We start from the raw sequence: 21150 nt of genomic DNA, 5'->3' as shown, positions 1-21150 counted from the left end.
TCCTTCATTGTTTATTTATTTGTTTATCTATTTATTTCATGGTCTAGCATATGACTTATCTTGGGGAATGTTCCATGTATTTTTTTTTTTGAAGATTTTATTTATTTATTCATGAGAGACACAGAGAGAGAGGCAGAGACACAGGCAGAGGGAGAAGCAGACTCCCTGTGGGGAGCCCAACACAGGACTCAATCCCGGGACTCCAGGTCACAATCTGAGCCAAAGGCAGATGCTCTACCATTGAGCCACCCAGGTGCCCTGTCCTGTGTGTTCTTAATAAAAAAGAGCATATTCTGTGGTTATTGGGCAGAGTGAGAAAATCATATTTATAGCCAGGATGTGGCCAATTGTTCTGGAGACACTGGGTTTTTAAAAACTTGTTTGTCTTGGGGCTGCAATTCTTCAACTGCATAGGAAATTAAAACAGAGATCCAGGATCCAGGATCATTCCATAACAGTCAGGAAGAAGAGAGTCCCTACCAAGAGCCACTGTGACTGCTCCTCATATAAGTACAAAAGACTCTGGTAGGCATTTCACTATTAAAAACTTGTTTGTCTTGGGGCTGCAAATTTTCAGCTGTATAGGAAATTACAACAGAGATCCAGGATCATTCCATAGCAGTCAGGAAGAAGAGACTCCCTACCAAGAGTCCCTGTGACTGCTCCTCTTAAAAGCATAAAGGACTCTAGTGGGCATTTCCATGGCAGCCCTTGTTTGCTTGTCAGGAGCAAAGCTATAGGCATTATTACTCTACCTCTCTACCCCCCTCCCTACCTACACTGAAGCAGAATTCTCTTTGCAGTAATGGATTCAAGGCTAAAGACTTTCTGCAATGTTTCAGTAAAGGTTTTTTTCTGGTGGACTTTGATGTGTATCCCAACATAAGGCTATCCATGGCCACATGGTTTATTGGGATGTTGGTTTCTTAGGTTGGGTTCCCAAAAGCAAATATTGAGACAGAAGTCATGTGCAAATGATTTATTAAGAAAGTGCTCCAGGGAGAAACAAGAGAAGGAATGGGGAAAGACATATGAGAAAGGTAAAAGCCAACAAGAGTATGACGTTGGTCAAGCACCAACAGATACAGAAGGGAGTTCTGAAGGGTAAACTACGCCTCAGAGTGTGTCCTTCCTCATACCCTCGCACCAGTCAATAGCCACAGACTTGGAGTAAGGACACATTAACTCCCAGGTAATACTGGCAAGTTTTGTGTGCTGATGTGCAGAGCAATCTCCATAGTCCCAAGACAGATACTGAACAGTCACAGGTAGAAGCTGTTGGAAATGAATGGCCTGGAAGCTGGAGGATTACAAGACAGAAATGGTGAAAGAGATTGTGATATTGTGATTTATAACAAGAAATATATATTTGGGGGCACCTGGGTGGCTCAGTCAGTGAAGCATCTGCCTTTGGCTCAGGTCATGATCCCGGGGTCCTGTTATGGAGCCCCACATTTGGCTCTCTGCTCAGCGGGGAGCCTGCTTCTCCCTCTCCATCTGCCCCATCCCCCTGCTCATGCTCTCTCTCTCTCTCTCTCTCTCTCCCTCCCCCTCTCTCTCTCAAACAAAATAATATCTTTAAAAAATGAAATACATGTTTGGTCTTTGTCTGTATTCCTGGAACAGAGCTCCTAAAATCCTTGGAATTTCCTAAGCGATGAGAGTCATAAAAGTACCTTTTAAAGTTGTATGAATGAGGTGAATTGGGAAGCCTTTAGGTCTTCCTAAGGGAAAGGTCTTTCCAAGGGAACTAAATTTGTGATTAGAGGGTTGGAACCCCCTGACCTCCATGGAGGGGAAAGGGGCTTGAGGTTAATCATTTGCCAGTGACTAATGATTTTATCAATCATGGTTATGATTGATAAAATGAAAAACCAGAAGGATGGAGTTTGGGGAGTTTCCAGGTTGGTGAACAGAGATCTGATCTGAACAGAACAGATCTCTGGGGAGAAGGGTGCTTGGAGAAGACATGGAAGCTCTGTACCTCGTTCCCATACCTCATTCACCCTGTGCATCTCTTCCATCTGGTGGTTCCTGAGTTACATTCTTTTATAATAAATTCGTGATCTAATGAGTACAATGTTTCTTTGAGTTCTGTGAGCCACTCTAGCAAATTAATCAAACCCAAGGAAGGGGCCCTGGGAACCTCCAATCTATCATGTTTGGTCAGAAGCCCAGGTGACAAGTTGAGTTATGACTGGCATCTGAAGAGGGAGACAATCTTGTACAACTTTATCTTAACCCATGGGATCTGATGTTACCTCCAGGTAGATAGTGCCAGAATTGAGTCGAACTGTTGAACAGCTGGTGATACAGAGAATTACCTGGTGTGGGGAAAAAAACAATACATGTTGGAATTGGGATCAGAATCAGAGGGATTGAAAGAGATATAGGTGAAGCGCCAACAGCATTTGCTATGGTAGGACACTTACAAATGGAAGAGATTGATATACTTAAAAAAAAATGCTTTGCACTACTTTAGTAAGATGGCATTTAGTATATGATGCTTTTTAAGTGGGTGCCACAGAAAGCACAGCAGAAAACTTCATGAGTCAACCCATTAATATTTCAAGATAAGAAAGTCATGTCTCTTTGATAGCTATGCATCTTATGCTTGCAAGAACTAAGGGCAAGAGCTAGGTTGTTTGATTCAGGTATCTGCACATATCTTGGACAATCTAATTTTCAAAATCCTATTTTGCCACTTTACCCCCTTGCCAAAAGTCTACAGTGAATTTCTTGCTGTTTCTGAGAGGCTTCACAAACTTCCTTTTCAGTATAATCTATAAAGTGTGTGTCTCATTAAAGTAAAAGACGGAGGTATTTCAGATCTGTGAAACCCTTTCACAACTCTTTGATGACAATAGTGTATTACACTTTGCATATGGTGATATTTCTATATATCCTGTGAACATACATTTCTATTTATGTGATCAGTAATTTTTTATCTGGATAAAATTAAACAGAATAATCCTGCTGTGGATTGTGCCTTTCTGTTGTATGCTTTAAAAATAGCAGGCATGGGGGCACCTGGGTGGCTACGACAGTTAAGTGTCTGCCTTTGGCTCAGGTCACAATCTCGGGGTCCTGGGATCCAGACCAGAGATGAGCTCCTTGCTTGAGGTGAGTCTGCTTCTCCCTTTCCCTTTTCCCTCTAGCCCTCCTTACTGCTTGTGTTCAATCTCTCTCTCATAAATAAATAAATAAATAAATAAATAGATAGATAGATAGATAGATATTGAAAGAATAAAAATGGCAGGCAAGACAGTACTATGACCCATAATGGAACATGTCAGAACATATCAACAGCTTTTTTTGGACTTCTTTATCATACCTGCTTTATTCATGTGAGCCATTCCTGGATCATGTGAGCAAAGTGAAGGAGAAGATTCTTGGGCGCCATCAAGTGGCCATATGGGGTATTACCTAAGGTCATCTAGGTGAAGACTGTAGGGCATCTCCGATTTCCCTCCTCAATGTGAGGCCTGGTTTTGGAGCAAAGCAACTTTCCAGAAAGTTGTCAGAGGAACCTGGTTGGTGGGTGAAGAAAACAAAGTGATGGCCTGAGAGGAGAGAAACGGTTGCAGCAACCAAAACATTTTCAGCTGGAGCATTTCACAAGGCTTCTTCAGAAGACAGTGGTGAGGCATATATAAAGTCCTTCATCTAAAGACATTTGGAGATTTATTTCTCTCCATTGTTTTTCCAGTTGGCCATAAATTTGAACAACCCCGGAGATCCCTGGGTGGCGCAGCAGTTTGGCGCCTGCCTTTGGCCCGGGGCGCGATCCTGGAGACCCGGGATCGAATCCCACGTCGGGCTCCCGGTGCATGGAGCCTGCTTCTCCCTCTGCCTGTGTCTCTGCCTCTCTCTCTCTCTCTCTCTGTGACTATCATAAATTAAAAAAAAAAAATTTGAACAACCCCAAAGTTGCCTGGAGTCAATACAAACATTGGTGGATTTATTAAAAGGATACATATGCTTATGAAAGCAGCCAGCAAATGTCAGACATCAAAGAGGGACATGACCTTCCTCATGAACTGAGACAAGTGAACAGATCCATCTATGTAAAAGACGACAGTAAAATGTCTTTGAGGCCATGATAGTTCAGTCAGGTAGACAGCAAGTGCCTCAGTTGAAAACCCAATGTATCAGTCAGGGTCCCTACAGAAGAGAGCTGAAAAGGGGACATTTCAGAGAGGTTAAATGGAGGGATTACAAAGGTATGGGCAGGGTTCAGGAAACCAACTAGGGATGTCACCAGTAACAGAGAGAGGCTACCCTCATACCTGAGAGGGCAAGGAGAAGGAGTGGTTATGGGAACTGCTCTCTATTACCATCCTTTGATCTACTATTGATAAATGCCATTGGTCAAACTCAACTTCATGATTCAGAGAGGAGTGGACAGTGGATCTGAAGGACCTAACAGAAAAAATGTAGTATACTCAACATCAATTTGGCTTTTAAAAATAAGAGTAGTTTATTTATTTAACAAGATTTCCTGGGGCACTTGGGTGGCTCAGTGGTTGAACATCTGCCTTTGGCTCAGGTCATGATCCCAGGGTCCTGGGATTGAGTCCTGCATTGGGCTCCCCGCAGGGAGCCTGCTTCTCCCTCTGCCTATGTCTCTGCCTCTCTCTGTGTATCTCTCATGAATGAATAAATAAAATTAAAAAAAAAATTTCCTGAAGTGGGGAAGCTCCATGATTGGTATAATTGGGGATGTCATGGAGGACCCAAAGGCTTTCCATTTTTCTCCCCTGTCCTTCTATGGCTGGGATTCTGTCCCCACCACAAGAAGTTTGCTGTAGCTCCAGGTGCCACATGAAGACCTGACAATCATCAGCAAAAGAGAATGACTCTGGGAGTATCTTTTTGGGAATGAATAAAATCTTTCGCAGAAGTTTCCCCAGGAGATGTGTTTCCATGCATCACTGGAAGAACTTTATCCACACAGGAAGAATCCCATCTAGGGAAATGGTACCCAACTAATCAAATTTTCTCTCAAGCTAGGGACAGTGTCAGTTTGTAAGAGAAGAAGGATGTGCATAGATTCTTGCACAAAATCAAGATTCTGTTAACAAAAAAGAAGGCAGAAAGCTTGTCTGAAAGCAAACAGGGTGTGAAAACACCTTCAGACAATGATAAAGTTTCTAGTATGTTGGAGTTGGACATGAAGATGCAGGTTCTACTTGGGCCTGATATATGATGTATGATGACAATATGACCAGCTGAGATAGGTAAAATCAATACTAATATACTTGGGGGGTAGGTAGGAATTGTAGTTTGGTTTTAGAAGGAGTGCTGTACCTGAAGTAGAGCAGCCTGCTCCCCATTCAGAGGGCAGCCAAGCCAAAAGTAGAAGAAAGCTCCAACTAGATAGATGTTCCAATCACAGAACACAGGCTGGAGGCACATTCAGTGCTTCCAACTGCATGGAGACTTACAATAGGCAAAAGGGAATTGTTTCTATTAGTCTTTGTGCAACAAAGGTGCTTCCCCCCCCCCCATGGCAAAAAAGAGTGAAGTGTTTACTAGAACCCAGAATAATTAATACTGAGGCTGACAGGACTTGTTTAAGGGAAGAAGAAGCCTTTTAAACCTAGGTAATCACTTAATGTTGTTAGCTTGAGTTAGATGCAGTAGGGGTTTTATATTTGAAGCATAATTTAATATTAACTGTCATCAAAAGCCAGACATGTCTAAGAAGGTATGCATTTGTAAAACTGTGGTGAGCCCAAGTCCCCTGAGGATGGCTACTTCCTTAGAAGAAAATGTGTGTCTCTCTCTTATGATTTGTCATGTCCAAGTAATGGGCTTGGGACTGGCATAACTATAATTTATTTTAGAGGCTTTGTGGCCCTTGAGAACACAAGAAGAAAGATTAAGAAATCTCATTTGAGGCCTTTTAGTGAGGAGGAGGCAAACAGAAGGCTGTTCACATATTGGATGAGAACATTTCCAGGAAATGTTGTTATTTAAATCACTTTTAAGACTTAGTACAGGAGTTCTGGGCTACAGCTGCAGATTAAACATGCACATCTACATTCACTCCCTCTAAAACCTTTACTAAAACCATAGTAAACTGATTAAAAAAGACTACAATAAACTTGCAAGGATGAGGAGAACAGAGGAGACACCAGTAACAAAATTTTGGAGGCCACAACAGAAGAGGAATGGTGATTGTCTTAGTAGATCTGAAAAGGGGCCATTCCTGAGCCAATAGTGGGATAAGGTGAAAACCAACTCAGTTTCTACCATAGAATCCTAAAAAGGAACAGCCGTCAGAAGAATAAGGTATCTCTGGAATTAGGAGTGAAGGAAGGCCTAAAATAATGAGTACTGGGCAAAGGCAGTTTGAAAGTAGTTAAATCCCTGGATCCTCTCACCTATTACATCCATTTGGGCTGGTTTCCCATCAGCACACTCATTATGACCATATTTTTGTTGAATTCTTTGAACATACTTTCTTTTACATTCTTGAACATGTTTATAATATTTTCCTTAAAGTCTTTGCTAAATCCAACATCTGTATCTTGTTGTTAGTTTGGGCCACATGTTCCTGTTTTCCAGAGCATCTACTGGGTGAGATGCTGTAGATGCTCTAGATTGCGTTATCTGCTAGATCTCTCATATATGTTTGATTCTCAACTCTGTAGCAGCTTCTCTCTTGGAAGCCTGACAGTCTTCCCCAACACATGTGCATCCCAGCTCTCAGACAGCAAGTCTCAGGGGACCCGCTACATAGATTTCTGCTTCCCACAGATGAGACAACATTCTTTCCGGTGCCATGACCTATAGATTGTGTCTGCTTCAGCAGCCCTGAATTCTACTCTTCAACACAGCAGGGCATCTCTACTCTGCTAGGAGTCCAGCTCACTATGCTATGGTTGGAAAACTGTTCCTCAATAGAAGGCCAAAATGATTTGGAGTATATCTCCTGTGTTCCCCTTCTCTTGGAGGTCACTGTCATGCACTGCCAGTTGTCCAGTGCCTGGAGAATGGTTGCTCCTTCTTCTGGTCACCTTTACTGTTGTTATTAGGCAAGCTAATCTGGCACCAGGATTATACTATCACTGGAACCCTCCCATGCTAGATTTTTATTTTCTTTTTCTTTTTTTAATTTTTATTTTTTTATTATTTTTAAAGATTTTATTTATTTACTCATGAGAGACAGAGAGGCAGAGACACAGGCAGAGAGAGAAGCAGACTCCATGCAGGGAGCTCACTGTGGGACTCGATCCCGGGTCTCCAGGATCGCGCCCTGGGCTGAAGGCAGGCACTCAACCACTGAGGCACCCAGGTGTCCCTCTTTCTTTTTTAAAAAAGATTTTATTTATTTATTTGAGAGAAAGAGAGAGCACACAAGTGGAGGAGGGGAGAGGCAGAGGGAGACACAGATTCCTTGCTGAACTCAGTCCCACAATCCTGAGATCATGACCTGATCCGAAACCAAGAGTTGGATGCCTAACCAACTAAGCCACCCTGGCACTCCCGGATTTTTATTTTCTTATGGCATCTTTCCTCCTCTCCTTCTTCATCCATTTAAGCCAGGTCTGTGTTTATTGGCTCAGATGAGAGATGAAGCAATAATGAAAGCAGAAAATACAGAAGTCCCCCCCGCCCCCTGCCTTATCTGCTCTTTCATTTTCCATGGTTTCAGTTACCCATGGTCACTACAGTTCAGAAGCAGATGATTCTCCTCCTGATGTATCATCAGGTCAGCAGTAGCCTAATGCTACGTCAGAGTCCCTATGTCATTCACCTCACTTTATCTCATCAATGACATAGGCATTCTGTCATCGTCCATCTTCATAAGAATGAGTCCAAAGCAGCACCTAGTGGTGTAGTCAGCTAAGCATCCAACTCTTGGTTTTGACTCAGGTTGTGATCTCAGAGCCACAGGATTGAGCCCTGCGTGGGGCTCTGTGCTCAGTGGAGAGTCTGCTTAAGACTCTCTCTCCCTCTCCTTCTCCCCTGTGTACTCTCTCTCTTTCTCAAATGCATTAATAAATCTTCAAAGGAAAGAAAAAGAGTGAGTACAGAACAATAAGTTAGAGAGGGAGACCACATTCACATAACTTTCATTATAGTATAGTGTTAGAATTGTTCTACTATTATTAGGTATCGTTGTTAATTTCTTGATTTATAAATGAAACTTCATCATAGGTATGTGTGTATAGAGGCAAAAACAGCATATAGGTTCAGTACTTCTGTGATTTCAGGCATCCCCTGGGAGGGGTCTTGGAATGTACCCTCTGAAGATAAAGGGAGACTACTCTAGTCTGAAACCAATAGTTCTCAGAGGCCTTCACTGATTAAGAAGAGGGTTTCTCTACGGAGACTAGATAAAAGCCCCTCAAGCAGGGGAAAAATAAACGAGGAATTGATTTATGAGAACAGGGATGAGTTCAGTGGGTTCAAGAAAAAGGCCTGGGGCCCTGCTTCCTGGCCAGCTCCCCAGGGAACATGATTGAAGAGAGGGCACTGCTGTCTAGGGTATCTGGGGAAGCTGTGCTCTGGGCAGACTCTCCAACATCCCCATGCCCTTGGTCAGCACAGTAGCAGCAGAAAGATTCCCGCCCCCAAACCGGGAAAAGAAGTTGAGGAGGGAGTCCAGGGGCCTGAGGAAGGCACATACACAGGAACAAGATACTTCTCGGTGGCTATGGGGAAAGGTTTTTTTTTTTTTTTTTTTTTTTTTTTTTTTTTTTATGATAGTCACAGAGAGAGAGAAAGAGAGGCAGAGACATAGGCAGAGGGAGAAGCAGGCTCCATGCACCGGGAGCCCGACGTGGGATTCGATCCCGGGTCTCCAGGATCGCGCCCTGGGCCAAAGGCAGGCGCTAAACCGCTGTGCCACCCAGGGATCCCCTGGGGAAAGGTATTTAAGGACCACCCGCTCTTGACACATTGGCACAACATGAGCCTCTAGAACGTAAGACACACCATTCGGCAGAGAGGAAAGAAGATCCCAAATTCTGGAGATTCATTTGCTGTCACTCTAGCTGGTGGGGAGCCCAAAACATAAATTATCTAAAAATAAAGAAAATTGCTATTTATCGGGGGTGCCTGGGTGGCTCAGTCAACGAAGCATCTGCCTTTGGCTCAGGTCATGATCCTGGGGCACTGGGATCAAGCTCCAGGTGGGGCTCCCTGCTCAATGGGGAGTCTGCTTCTCTGTCTCCCTCTCCCTGTCCCCCTGCTTGTGCATTCTGTCTCAAAACAATAAATAAAATCTTTTAAAAGGGAACGAAAATGCTATTTATTGCCCACCGGGTTTGGTAAGCTGAAATTCATGCCATAACAGGACAAGACACCGTTTGTGAGGACTTTATAGAGAGTCTTATTTTTCTTATTTAAGAATATAAATAAGTCTTATTTATTCTTATTACTCATTATCTCATTTAAGCTCATTTTATGTGATGAGAGTTCACCCTCTCAGACTCCCCCGATGAATCTTCTGACCAACCAGAAGTACTCGCCTGAGAAAACACAGATATTGGGCAGCCCGGGTGGCCCAGTGGTTTGGTGCCGCCTTCGGCCCAGGGCCTGATCCCAGGATCCGGGATGGAGTCCCACATCGGGCTGCCTGCATGGAGCCTGCTTCTCCCTCTGCCTGTATCTCTGCCTCTCTCTCTCTCTCTCTGTCTGTCATGAATAAATAAATAAAATCTTTAAAATAAAAAAATAAAAACAGATATTTACCGTGTGCCAGGCATTATGCGAAGGGCCTTATGTCACTGAATCCTCACCCTAAAACTAGGAGACATGTGCTACCACCTCCATTTTACAAATGTGAAAACAAATTCAGAGTTGTCTGTCAAATGATGTGGCTTTCCGATTCAAGCCTGCTAGAAGCTTTGCTTTATGTTATTTATAATCCACGAGAGAAAACAAGATCTAATAGGAGCATCTACAATAGGATTTAGAAAGTGAGTTTATTTATAGTTCAAATATACAAATTCCCTTTTATTTTTTAAAACAAACATTCTAAGATCAACAGAATAATCTTCTTGGCTAAATACTGTATTCTGGAAAGACGTTAAACAAAAACTTTGCAGTTAACATTGTTCGTTCTATTCTTTCATCTTTCTGAACTTCAGTTTGGATATTTTCCATTGGCCTGTCTTCAAGTTTAGGTTACTAATCTCTTGCCTCTCTTGTGTCTACTCTGCTGCTCAGAGATATTAAATAATAATAATATCTGAATTATCATTTCAGGTATTATATGTCAATTCTAGAATGTTCACGTATTCCAAATCTCTATTGAAATTCCCCATTTCATCACCATTTTGTCCACTGCTCCCACTATTTTCTTTAACATATTTTTAAAAAGATTTTATTTATTCATTTTAGGAAGAGAGAGAGGGAGTGGGAAGAGGGAGGGGGAGAGGGAAAGGGAGGGTCTCAAGCAGGCTCCCAGCTGAGTGAGGACCACCACCTGGGGTTTAGTCCCGGGCTTAGACCTGAAATCATGACCTGTGCCGAAATCAAGAGTTGGAAGCTCAACAGACAGAACAGCCCAGATGCCCCTTCTTTAACATATTTAAATAATTATTTTAAGTCCTTGACATCCAGATCAGATGTGGGTCTACCTTTACTGTCTCATTTTTTTCCCTCTTTTTTTTTTTTAAATGATTTGAATTTTTTTTTTTTTATTTATGATAGTCACACAGAGAGAGAGAGAAGCAGAGACACAGGCAGAGGGAGAAGCAGGCTCCATGCACCGGGAGCCCGATGTGGGACTCGATCCTGGGTCTCCAGGATCGCGCCCTGGGCCAAAGGCAGGCGCTAAACCGCTGCGCCACCCAGGGATCCCCATTTTTTTCCCTCTTGATTATCAGTTGCATTGCCCTCCTGTATTAGTTTCCTATTGCTGCTATGATAAATAACCACAAAATTAGTGATCTAAGACACCACTGATTTATTATTTTAGAGTTCCGGAGGTCAGAAGTCCAGAACCAGTCTCACTGGGCTCAAGTCAAGGTGTTGGCAGTGTTGGTTCCTTCTGAAGGCTTCAGAAGAGAGAATACATTTGTCTTTTCCAGCTTCTAGGGGCCACCTGCATTCTTTGCCTTGTGACCTCTTCTTCACATAACTCCCAACTTCTGGCTTTCATCCTCACATCTCCTACTACTGACTCTGACCCTCCTGCCTCTCTCTTGTAAGGACCCTTGTGCTTTTATTAGCCCCCCATCCCAATAAGCCAGGATAATCTCTCCATTTTAAGACCCTCAATCTCGGGCTCCCTGTTTGGAGTCTGCTTCTCCCTCTCCCTCTGCCTGCCTCTCTCTCTGTGTGTCTCTCATGAATAAATAAATAAAATCTTAAAAAAAAAAAAAAAAAAAAAAGATCCTCAATCACATCTGCAAAGTCTCTACATCCACAGGTTTCAGGAATCAGGACACACATATCTTTGGGAGGCTGTTGTTCAGTCTACCATACCTGCTTTTTCTATGACTTGTAGCTTTCTGTTATGCCAAATATTGTGTATAAACGAATCACAGAAGTTAAAGTTAATCACATTTTCACCTGGAGGGTTTACCCATCATCTTTAAGGCAATGTAGCTCAAAGGGATGATGCCTCAATCCAATCAGGAACTGAGCTGAGTTGGAGTGAGTTGCAGCTTTAATTAGACTCTGTCTACTCCTGTTTTTAATTATCCTGAGAATGAGGCCTGCCTTGTGTTACAGGCCCTTCCCTCTAGCAGGACTCCACCTTCCAAACACTAAGAGACAGCAGATCTTACTCTGCCTTTCCAGTCCAAGCCCTGGCTGGGTCCTCCCCTCTCCCACCCCCAATCTATCCCAGCACTTACCAATTACCCATGGGGAAAAAAACATCATATCTAGATTCTGGCCTATAACAATAGCCTGAGTGGCCTCAACAATTCAATGTAAGCCAATCTCAGTCTTTAGCCTATGCCCAGACTTCACAAATGACCCAAGGAAAAAGGACCAACAATCTCAGCTCACCTAAAATGGGCTCTTCCTTCTCTGCTTCCACTGTTCTCTGATATCTTTAAAAATATGATTTTTGGGGATGCCTGGGTGGCTCAGTGGTTGAGCATCTGCCTTCAGCTCAGGGCGTGATTCCAGGGTCCTGAGATCGAGTCCCACATCAGGCTCTCTGCGGGAAGCCAGCTTCTCTCTCTGCCTATGTTTCTGCCTCTCTCTCTGTGTGTCTCTCTTGAATAAATAAATAAAATCTTTAGAAATATGTATGATTTTTGTAGTTTACCCCCTGCTGCCTGCCAAATTGCTGCAGCAGGAATGATGACCTACTGATACCTAACTACATCTTACTCAGAGACAGAAGTTCCTTGTGGATAACATTGAATGTTCTGCAAGAACTTTGCAGTTATCACTAGATATCTCAGAAAGCTTCTTGCATCCTCTCAGTAAACATACTACAAGTACAAGGCAGGCTATGTATACACACCCTTAAATTTACTTATTTGTTTGTTACAGTAGGCTCCACATCCAGCATGGAGCCCAACACAGGGTTTTAACTCATGACCTGAGATCAGGACCTCAGCTGAGATCACAAGTCAGATGCTCAACCAACTTTGCCATCCAGGCACTCCTACTTATTTTTTTTTAGGTTTTATTTTTTTAATAATCTCTACACCCAATGTGGGGCTCAAATTGACGACTCCCAAAGAGATCAAGAGTTGCGTGCTGCTCTGACTGAGCCAGCCAGGCACCGCTAACCTTAGATTTAATTAAGATCTTTCTCCATCTACCTGTTCTCTTAACTGTTCTTTTTCTTACTTTGTTTCTCGGCGGTTCAGAATGTAAATATACTTATCTTACTAGCATAGTCTTTGAAAATTCAATATTGTTGATGTAATAAGATTTGTTCTTCCTAAGGTTTATCAAATACCATTGCAACCTCTAGATTTTGTATTTTTAGAATTCTGTATTTAATACTATGAATAGGTAACATTCTTAGAAATGTAAATGTCAAAAGATAGAAAAGAATATACAGTGACATCTATGATTTTTTCCCCATTTACTCAGTTTCTATTCCATAATAGGTATCCTTGATTATCAGTTTCCTACTTAACAGAAAAGATTAAATGCATTTGCAAGCAGATATGTATAAACGCTATTTTCTCCTCCTTTTATCACACAAACAGTAATATAGTAGAGTAGGTCCACCAGTTTGCACCTTGAATTTTTTTAAGTATGAAAGGGAACTTATCAGTTCCCATACTTTACCGAACTGTGGGATCCAGGGTGTGGAACAATCCAATCAGAACCCAGTTTCTTTCCCACTCTTGCCTGTACTCTTCTCTGTGGTGGTTTTTACCTAGGCTAGGTCCCACTTCTCCTCCACCTGGTGCTCCCCTCCCAATCCCAGCTCCAAGAGGACACCCTAAAGGGTGGCAACCTCACCAGAAAGGATGCACCTGCCAGACTCCCAGTATGTTCAGCAATGGACTAACTGGACTCACAGGCCCATCCCTGAACCAGTAACAGAGGCCAAGACAGCAGGAGATGCAGATTGTCCAAGCGGAAGTCACATGACCATGTCAGGCACTCTAGGCTTAAGGAGTCAGTTCCACAAGGCGTGAGTCCCCTACGCTGAGAGTTGGGAAGGGGTGGCTCCCCCAGGGAATATCAAGGTGCTGCAAGCAGACAAGTGAAAGTGACAGCTATCTACTGCAAAAGGTGTTCTTTCATTGTCTTTGGGTGTTTGGGGGTGTTTTTTTGTTTGTTTGTTTTTGTTTTTGTTTTGGCTCTTTCATGGCTGGAAGCTGTGTGGTTATGCCTAACACATGTGCAGCTGAGGTGACACATAGCCAGCAGCACTAGCTTCTTGGAAAATGCCCCAGGGTGGAAAAGGGTTGCTAAAACTGCCTGGATTCTGTATATGTCTCTTTGGCATCTGTTAACCACAAGGCCAAAGTTGTTTACACCTCACCTGCTATCCACTTTTGCAAGCTCGGAAAGTCCTATTACAAACCCTCCAACCCATCCCAAGCCCACACCGACAGCCACCTCCTTTCTGTAACCCCCACATCCCTTGCCAATATTCCCCAGTCCTAAATCAACCCATGGCTAGGAACCAGAAATCTAGAGACAGCCCCTATGCCCCTCAGATCTGCTGGAATTATTCAAGCTAAGACTTTATCAGGTAAACACTCAAAAGCAAAACAGAGGGGTGGGTGGGAACTGTCAGGGACAGACAGGAGAGGAAAGAAAAAGGGGGGGGGGCACTTTACCCACCTAGAGATACAGCTGTATGGCTGTTCTAAAAGACTTTGCTTAAGAGGAAAAAAGGTGCATGTTGGGGGGATGGTAAGAGGGGGACAGATTAGGCTGCGGGCAAGGAGAGGCTGCTGCCTAGAAGCATAGGGCTCTTCCCCCTCCTTCTTTCCTCTTATCAGCCAGAGACAGAAACTAAAAACCACTGCTTCAGGGAGCTAAAAGCCTGAAACAAGAAAAAAACAGTAGGCAGAGAAAAAAAAAAAGAACAAAACCACACCAAACTTTAGATACAGGGGGAGAAAAATAAAATGTAACTAAATGTGTCTATAAAATATTTTAACACAAAGGTAAATTAGGTACATTACATAGGTCTTTGTGAGAGCTAACGAAAAGATCTGTTCTTCATTTGACCTAATTGGAAATCCAAAATTTGCGTCCAAAAAATGTATACACTGAATTTATATAACAAAAAAGGTAAAAATGGTGCTGATTGTCTTTTGTGCATCTGCAACCTATGTTCTAAATTAACTTTAGCATTTGCTAAAATGCACCAATTGACGCAACCTCACGGTCTTAATACTCGGGCTCAAATTATAGTTATATCTAGAGATTCCACTAAATTTAAACATCATGCCTGCTATAATCTTAAGAAAGTAACTAAATATAAGATAGAGAAAAAAACTAGGAATGTCTCACTTTAACTATAGCTTTGCCTAAATTTCCCATAGTCATAATACCCATTGTCCTAAAAATATCCCATATTGGGCACACACACTCTAGCACAATGAATAATAAATTAAAGCCAAATCTCTGGCACTTGCAAATTGGCTTAATACAATGGAACTCCACGGACCCCTTAGTTAAAATAGCTATGCTGGCCCTATGTAAGTTAAAACAGGGCCTTGGAGGATTAAAACTTATTATATAAAACCTAATTAACAAAGGGATAATTATTCCTGCTGCTTCTCCATTTGACAGCCCAATTTCACCTGTTCTTAAACCTAGACAAAGTAAAGGGTGCAGTAGTGGTTAGCTTGGGTACCACAGACTGGGTGACTTAACCAGCAGAAATTGGTTTTCCAAAAGTTGTGAAAGCTGGGAAATGCAAGATCAAGGTGTCGGCTGATTCAGTTTCTGGTCAGGCCTCTCTTCATGGCTTGTAGGCTTTCTCACTGTGTCCTCACATGTCTTTCCCTCTGGTAGTGCAGAGAAAGAGAAGTCTCTCTTGTAAAGCCACCAGTCTTTTTGGATTAGGGTCCCACCCTTATGATCTCATTGAATCTTAGTCATCTTCATAAAGGCCTTACTCCAAATCTAGTCACATTGGGGGTTGGGGCATCAACCTCTCAATTTTGGAAGGACAGTCATATTCAGTCCATAACAGGTGACTCATGGTGGATTACTACATTAATGCTCTGGTCCCATCCATTGGGTCCCATTAATGCTCTAGTCTCATCTAATATATATATAGGTGTGTGTATATATATATATAGAGGTATATATATATATATTGCTAATAGGTATATATATATATTGCTCTTATAAATGTGGCTAATATATCAAGTGCCTATTTCACTAATAGGTATATATATATTGCTAATAGGTATATATATATATAGGTATATATATATATTGCTCTTATAAATGTGGTATATATATATTGGTATATATATATTGCTAATAGGTATATATATATTGCTCTTATAAATGTGGCTAATATATCAAGTGCCTATTTCAACAGCCTCTCAGCTGCATTTTGCCTTCACCCCCAAAAGGATACAACATACTTTTTCCAGGCACAGGGAACCTCAACAGCTTTGCCACCACATACAGTCTGTGCAGACAAGATCTTCACATTGTCCACCAGAAGCACAGGTATGCCATGATTGATGACATCCTTCTCCAAGGAGACTCACTTGACATGCTCACTGCAGTCATCTAAGTCCCATATCTTTTGGTCCTTTTAGGGCTGGTGATGACATATTCCTCATTTACAAATTTTACTTCCAAATTAAAATCAACAGGCACTTCCATTAGCACCCTCAGAAACTCCTTCACTCTAGAGACTTCGGTAACCACTTCTTATGCCTCCTGGAGTTTCTAGACTATATATGATAGACATAAGTTGCCCAAGAGCTTGTGATACAAGAAACTAGCTCTCTTGGCTTCATGCTATATGCTATTAAAACAACAAATAATTGGCTACACACTGGGATTTCCTGGAAATTGAGCTTTCATAGACCTTGAGTTTGTGTCTTTCCATATCCATTGTGCTTTGAGTCATGGAAGCTGTATCCCACGAGGTACCTGCCTCATATCAGTCAACTCCTTGCCCCCTCAGGGAGAGGACCACTCATTCTCCAGTGTCTTATGCTCCTACCCTAGGTCCCCAACCATAATCACTCCTTCCCCGAGGTTATATACAATACCACTCATCTTTACATAGACTTTTTTTAAAAAAGATTTTATTTATTTATTCATGAGAGACACACAGAGAGGCAGAGACACAGGCAGAGGAGAAGCAGGCTCCATGCAGGGAGCCCGATGTGGGACTCGATCCCGGGACTCCAGGATCATGCCCTGAGCCAAAGGCAGATGCTCAACCACTGAACCACCCAGGTGTCCCAACATAAGACTTTTCTAAATATCAGCTCATATCCTCCATCAACATAACTGCTGAGAAATATACCTGACCATAGAGTACAAATTGACCTGAGAAATATACCAAGACATTATTATTAACCTCATGTTTTTACATGTAAAAACCTCATGGTTTTTACAAACCAACCAGAATATCGTTAGAGATTCCAAAAATTTCAGATGTTTTTTTTTGGCTAATGTTGTATAAGTGGGAAACCTAGTTATGTGCTGGCCTAGAAGGACTCCTTATACTTCACCTTTTCCTCCATTTCATGCTCATGTAAAATGTTTCCTGTGTTGTTTAGAACAACTTAGACAGTACTTCCTGAAAGTCTCCACTGTCATCACTCGAAAGTTTCCTTGAAATGATGCCAGGTAGCCACAGGGCCAACTGTTCTGTGTTTTTTTGTTTTTTGTTTGTTTGTTTGTTTTCCATATTTGTCCTTTTGACATCTATTAACCTCACAGCGAAATGAATGGCCGAAGTCTGTGATCCTGTTTTTTCAAGCACAGAAAGGCATATTACAAACTCTGCCTCCCATCTTGAGTCCATAACCACAGCCACCTCCTTATCTGACTCACACACCACGCCAACATTTCCCCTGGCTGAAGTAAATTCAGAGCCAGGTATGAGGCACCTAGGAACAGCTCCTCTGCTCCAAAGCCACCGGGATTATTCATACTAGCCAATCCTAAACTATTTTCTCTGCCCTGGCTTGCCTTGCCTGCACAAACCCCAATAAGGGCTCTGGCTTAGGTTTTCCCTTGCTCCTTCCTGCATCCTAGCCAAACCTGTGTGCAGTGTGCTTCCTCCTTTCAGGAAACATTAAGGAATAAAATCTTCTGTGTCCTCATTCAGTCACTTCCATAAATTAAAATTTTGCAGGTACAATTGAGACAAGAGCCACTGCTCAGTTCTCAGACCCAGAACATCAGGCATACCTGTGTGTCCGTGTGTGTGTGTGTGTAAGTGTATATGATACAAATTTTACCATTAACCATTATAAGTGCACAGGTTGGTGACATTAATTCCATTCATAGTGCTGTGCAACCATCCCTACCATCCATCTCCAGAATTATTTCATCATCCCAAACACAAATTCTACCTGTGAAACAAACTATTCATTATACACCCCACCCCAAACCCTGGTATTTACCATTTTATTTTCTGTCTCTGAATTCTGGGTACCTGATATAAGTGGAGTCATACAATAATTGTCCTTTTGTTCCTGGCTGAATTTATTTACTGTACTTCTTCAGGGCTCACACTGTTACATGTGTCAGAATTTTACTCCTTTTCAAGACTGAATCATACTCTATTGCCTGAATACAACACATATGTTTATACATTCATCTGCCAATGGACTCCCAGTTTGTTTCCACCTTTTGGTGATTGTCATTGATGTTGCTGTTGAGCGCTGGTGTACAAATGCCATTCTCCATGTAACAACCAAAAGCGCTTTCTAAAAACCCATTCAACTTCCCTCCTGAAAACCTACTATGGTTAATTAAGTAAGCAACAATGACATACCATTAAACACCCTACAGAACAGCTAAAATGAAAAGGATTGGCAGTTTCTGTGTTGGCAAGGATGCAGACAATGGGACATCTACACGGTGTTAGTATATATACACTATATATACTATATATATAAAACAATATAACCACTTAGGAAACATGACTGTTTCTACCAAAGTGAAATACACACCCCTGTGGTCCACAAATCCCATTCCTAGATACTGTTTACCGAAGAAAAAGTAATACATGCAATCACAAGAGATTTATACAAAAATGTCCATAGCAGCTTCATTTATAATAGCCAAAGGGGAAAAACTCAAGTGTCCATCAGTAGATGAATGGATAAATAAGTTGTGGCATGCTCATACAATAGCGTACTGGTGTTAAAGAATAATTTTTAAAATCAAGTATAATCATGACTCTCATAAAGATATAAACACATGTCAAAGGTTTTATTTAACTCTTTAATGAGATCCGAAAAGATATTACAACTGATTTAAAGGATAATTCAAAGTACTGCACATATATACTGTAGTTCAATGAGAAATAATGAAATACCTTGCAAAACTGGCAGAACTAATGAAATCAACAATAATTCAATGCATTCCACTGGACATAGCTTGCATTTCTATAGACAAGAATCATTTTTTGAAAAACCTTGCAGAGTTCTTTATATTGAAGACAATGAAAGGTGTAGAGCCCACATAGAATCAGCTCTCCCTGAGGATGTGCTAGACAACACCTTATTTTTCATTGGACAAAAAAAGTACTATTGGGGGGCCATTTCAAAGTTTTCACGAATTTTCTCTACATTCTGCAGTAATAAAAGAGAATGAGTTACTGGTACACACAATATAAATGAAGCTCACAGATATTATGTTGATCCAAAAAAGGCAGATATGGAGGAGTATACACTGTGTGATACCAGATTACCTCTCAGGACACAGAGAGATGGGAAGCTCCCAAGGGAACCGTACCAGGTGCTGGAAATGGTATATACCTTGATTTAGGTGGTGGAGATACATATATATGTACATAAATGTAAAGTCGTTGGGTTTCCTTAAAATTAGTGAACAAGGCTCTCCCTATCCTACTTGCCATTTACCAGATCCAACAATTGCCATTTACCTTTCCGGTGAAGTCCAAATTGAGATCTGGTCTCTGTTTCCTCTCAAGTGTTATCTCTGTCCGTTGCTCATTTTCCTGACATTTCCTCTAAGGTACCTTACTGTGGTCTTTCCCATTTCCTGGCCTTTGCCTCCAAATCTTACCTCCTATTTATCTCTCAGAGTCTCACCTAACACTGCGAGTGTGTGTGTGTGTGTGTGTCCCTCCTGGGTGCTCCTAAAACCTTGACCAGTGTTCCTATAACTCTTGTCATCCATGTACAAGTGTCAGCACGGATCCTACTTATCATTCTGGATGGTACCCTTTGAGTCTAAGTGTTAAGAGCTTTCTCTTTTGGTAGATTTTTAATACCTTGTACTTTGTCTCTATCCCGCTTCCTAGGTAGCCATTTTGGTATTAAAAACCTGCTTTTGGGTGGCTCAGTGGTGGCTCAGTGGTGGAGCATCTGCCTTCAGCTCAAGTCGTGATCCTGGAGTTCTGGGATGGAGTCTCCCGTCGGGCTCCCTGCAGGAAGCCTGCTTCTCCCTCTGCCTGTGTCTCTGCCTCTTTCTGGGTCTCTCATGAATAAATAAAATCTTTTAAAAAAAAATTTAAAACCTGCTTTTGCCTTTTCCCAATGTGTTTTGTTTGACTGCAGCATGTTATTTTTGTAGCATTTTAAAATCAGCAGATTTCACACATAAACACATTTTCAACTTTTCTTCGAGAAAGGAAAGAAGGGAGAAAGGGAGGGAGGAAGGGAAAAGAGATGGGGGGGGAGAAGGAAGGGAAGGAAAAAAAAATCTGGCATCACAGAGCCCAGAGTCCGGCGTAGCTTCTCCCTCGGGTCCTGCACACGTCCTCGAGCCCTCTGAGTTTGCGACCCTTACCCGTCGATGACAATTTTCAGTCGCTCCCGCTCGGGAGCTGGGGGGCGGGGGGAAGCCAGCGTTGCAAGGAGGTAGAGGGGACAATCCGCCAAACTCTCCGCCTGGCCTGTGGAATTGCCTCACGCTCCTCTCAAACTCCGGGGTTTTTCACTCCCGTCACAGCCGGGTTTCCTGATCCCCTTACTCAAAACCTCCACCGATACCAAAATACACATGGAAAACAAACATCGCGAGAGTGCCGGAAGCCCGGGGGCGGGGCGTTGCCGTCACGTGACCTGTTTTCCGCGTTCTGATTGGGCATTGTCAAGATCCGGCCCCGGCAGCCCCCGGGGGCGGGGACAGGTGCCACGCGACGACGCCACTGGTCGGCTTCCCCAGGAAGCAGCCAATCGGGATCGGCCGGCTTCCGGCGCGCAGTGAGCTGGCGCGCGGCGCGGAGGCTGCGGAGGCGGCGCGGGGAGTTTGGACCGAGGTTTTGCCAGCTGTGAGCCAGCGTGAAAGGTGAGTGCAGCGCGCTCGGACCTACGGGCCTAGGGGCCCGAGCCCTAGCCCGGCCCATCCCCGCTCCCGGCGACCCGGCTCCGGGGCCGGAGAGGGAGGCTCGTCGGTTCCCCCGTTGCCCGCCACCCCCCGCGCGGCGAGGCCCGCAGAGCTCTCCGTAGCGGCTAGCAGCCCAGGGGGGAGAGCAGAGAAGCACGCGTATTCGCGGACCCGCGAGCAGAGGCCCGGGCGTGGGCCAGGGTCGCCCTGGGCGTCGAGGGAAGAGCCGGTCTA

The 21150-nt window shown here is 42.9% G+C and overlaps 1 protein-coding gene and 1 long non-coding RNA gene across 5 annotated transcripts in view; one reads left to right on the top strand and one right to left on the bottom strand.

The window, feature by feature from the left end:
• Nucleotides 1-964: 964 nt before the first annotated feature.
• On the bottom strand, nucleotides 965-20620 carry LOC144298302 (uncharacterized). Of its 2 annotated transcripts, XR_013365220.1 has the most exons (4): nucleotides 20377-20620; nucleotides 3335-3530; nucleotides 2262-2324; nucleotides 965-1300 (listed from the first exon to the last, which is right to left on the bottom strand). It is a non-coding gene; the product is annotated as an uncharacterized LOC144298302 (long non-coding RNA). The 2 variants fall into 2 exon arrangements; XR_013365218.1 differs by having other exon boundaries at nucleotides 965-2324.
• A 131-nt stretch (nucleotides 20621-20751) lies between these two features.
• BLM (BLM RecQ like helicase) overlaps nucleotides 20752-21150 on the top strand; it is a 100361-nt gene continuing 99962 nt past the window's right edge. For all 3 annotated transcript variants that reach the window (XM_077872373.1, XM_077872353.1, XM_077872380.1), the window contains exon 1: nucleotides 20752-20877. The gene's annotated coding sequence lies outside the window, so the exon portion shown is untranslated. The remainder of the gene's footprint in view (nucleotides 20878-21150) is intronic.

Source organism: Canis aureus, chromosome 2, assembly GCF_053574225.1.
Source record: "Canis aureus isolate CA01 chromosome 2, VMU_Caureus_v.1.0, whole genome shotgun sequence".
In the NCBI taxonomy this organism is placed as follows: Eukaryota; Metazoa; Chordata; class Mammalia; order Carnivora; family Canidae; genus Canis; species Canis aureus.
The sequence above is the reverse complement of the archived record's forward strand: the minus strand, read 5'-3'. Positions and strand labels throughout refer to the sequence as shown.